Source organism: Alosa pseudoharengus, unplaced genomic scaffold, assembly GCF_046254945.1.
Source record: "Alosa pseudoharengus isolate Yale_2024_CS ecotype anadromous, Long Island Sound unplaced genomic scaffold, YU_APseudo_1.1 YU_APseudo_1.1_scf_19, whole genome shotgun sequence".
In the NCBI taxonomy this organism is placed as follows: Eukaryota; Metazoa; Chordata; class Actinopteri; order Clupeiformes; family Clupeidae; genus Alosa; species Alosa pseudoharengus.
Window position 1 is genome coordinate 6,902,104 of NW_027468657.1, and position 2,709 is coordinate 6,904,812.

Consider the following 2,709-nt stretch of genomic DNA (forward strand, 5'->3'; position numbering starts at 1 on the left):
GTACCGTATTGTACAGTGTATGCTCTCTTTTTCTCATTCCAATTATTAAAACATTGTGTTTATGTTGATGTGTTCATACAGAACCCTCAAGAGACCTCCTCAAAGTCTTTAATCAGAAAAGGTACAGCAGATCTTTAAAGGTCTCATTCAATGAGAAACCGTTTAATACTTGTTACTTTCGAAATACTATAGCTCACTCCAAGTTGCATATGCATGCTGCACGTGAAAATGATCTTCTACCCCCATTGCCCGCATTAGCCAATGAAAGAAAATACACGAAAAAACAAGCGAATCAGAAAGAGCCCTTCCCAATGACGCCGAAGGGAAACTGATTATTCATGGCCTCGCCCACCTTGGCTTGTGACCGCCTCCAGGAAGACTGGAAGATTTTGCGGCTAGGGGATTGTCTCTCTGCAGCTAGGAGCTAACAGCAAGTTGCTAACATGAAAAAAAATCGTGCCTGTGTTATTTGTGGCAATAACACATCAATGTTGCATGTCTTGCCTTAGAAACAAGAGTTGAGGAAGAAATGGTTCAGATTTATCAATGGAACACCACCACCGAAGTAGTGCAACATTAGTTCTGTGTTCCAATCATTTCGACCACACTCACTGCCTACAGTTAGAAAGTGGTTTTGCATCGATGTTCTGAAAACCTGGTTATGTACCATCATGACGATCGACCACCAGCTCACAGGCTGTAAGTACAAACAAACTTTTCCACCTAACATCTGTTACAAAATAGCATGTTCATATTCTTCACGTTAGCATGCATGAAAAGGGTACAAGCTAGGCTTAGGCTAGCCTATATTACAGGAAGCTACCAGGCACGTAACTGAAGTGTTCTGTTCGCGACGTGGAAAATCAGAGAATGTCTAATAGGAAGGGCTCTGGTAAAATCCATTAGAGGAATGGTCTATTTTCCCGAACGTAGCCTACAGGCCACTAACACGCCAGGTGTAGCTACTTCCATTGATTAGGCCTATTGGAAGCTAATTGTTGCAGTAGCCTACATAACGCGAACGGAATGCTTCAGTTACGTGCCTGGTGTACGTTACACTCATAAGAAATTGACCACACTACCCAGAGATTTAGCTTGTTGAACCTATAATCTTCTAACCTAAGCGTTAAACCACAAATAATAATATTAGCAACAATATCTTATGCTCAACTAAATACGGATATTGTTCTAGTCTAAACAGGGAAAATCAAAAACACAATACCCGTGCACTATTAGGCTAAGTTGCTATAGAGCTCAGGTATTTACACTTCAGTCTAATTTATGTCTTCTTGCCATTATTACATTGATCTTTGTAGGCCTACAATGATGTTTTGTTTGATTACTTGCTGTTTACTTAGTGTTTTGTATGTCTTCCAGAGCACATCCTCATGTCAGGCTACACAGCTTTCTAGCCTACATTAGGTCATCACGTTAGAAGCAAAGGTTTGTGATCTATGTTTTTTTTTTGTTGTGCTAGTTACTTTCTAGAAGTCTTTTTCTAGTAGGCTAATACAGGTTCTTAAGTGCTCATCAATGTTTGGGAAAGTCAATTCATGGGTTTCTTCAGGTCACTTTCCACAGGTGTATAAAATCAAGCACCTCGATTATGAAAGCAGACTGCATGGTACTTCATTAATACACCTGTGTAAATGGACCTGATGAAACCCATGAATTGCATAACAGATAGAATTGATATTACCGAATGTATTCTTGTGGGTGTGCTACTTAGTACATCATACACCTTACCGCAGTCACTAAAATATTTTTGTTTCCATTGTGCCAGTACAGTTTTGTGTGAGAGAGTGAATGTCCTGTGTACTATTAGTATCTTGTAACTTGACAGTAATACACATTTATTTACTTTAGGTACCCAAACAGAATACTTCATGAAAAGTATGAGTATTGATACAAGCACTTCAGATACACCCTGGGCATGGGGGCCTGCTACCTCTACTGCCATCAAGCTTGTTCATCTAAGGCCAGCTAGAAGACCTCGGGTTGATCAAGATGAGGAGGAGGATGAAAGCGACATCTCCACAATAACACCTGATAGCTCCACCTATGGCCCAGCAATGTAAAGAATCATCACAGCCAATGAATGTGTTTTGTGTGTTGTCCCTTCGGATCCCCAGGACAATACAAGCCGAAACAACAACTCAGACCTTTTCCCCTAAATAATCCCAGCACCATCTTACAAAGGATCTGTAGGCCAGATGTCTGCATCGTCTGGCAAAAAGAGGACATTGTTAATTCTGTGCATAGTTTGGATGTTCTTGTTTTGTGTTTGCATTATTTTAATAGACTGCAATATTACTATTTGTCAGTGTTTCACAGACCACCTAGCAAAAAAAAAACAGTAGACCTACTTCAACAGTATATTACACAATAGGCCTTCTCACTGAACCACCTTGCTTATTGTCTTTGCACCTTGCTTATGGTGTCAGAGGATTCATATGATTTAAACTGGCATAGGTTACATCAGTGTTGCAGAACTGTTTGGATTTACATACAAGTTGGTTCAATATTGCAAACAACTCCTATTATATTTTACCACATCTACTTGTGGAACACTGGAGATAGCTTGCGGACCACACTTTGAGTACCACTGCTGTATGTAAATATAATAAAGTTATTTATTGAAAATTTACCTGTTTTGTATATTTGTTTTAGGAGTTTCATCAGTTTTTGTCCCTTTTAAGCTAAAGGTTT

The 2,709-nt window shown here is 39.5% G+C and overlaps 1 long non-coding RNA gene across 1 annotated transcript; it reads left to right on the forward strand.

Moving 5' to 3' along the window:
* The first annotated feature begins 553 nt into the window (after positions 1-553).
* On the forward strand, positions 554-1,918 carry LOC143133028 (uncharacterized). The gene is made up of 3 exons (XR_012988412.1): positions 554-699; positions 1,378-1,443; positions 1,867-1,918. It is a non-coding gene; the product is annotated as an uncharacterized LOC143133028 (long non-coding RNA).
* The last annotated feature ends 791 nt before the right edge of the window (positions 1,919-2,709 follow it).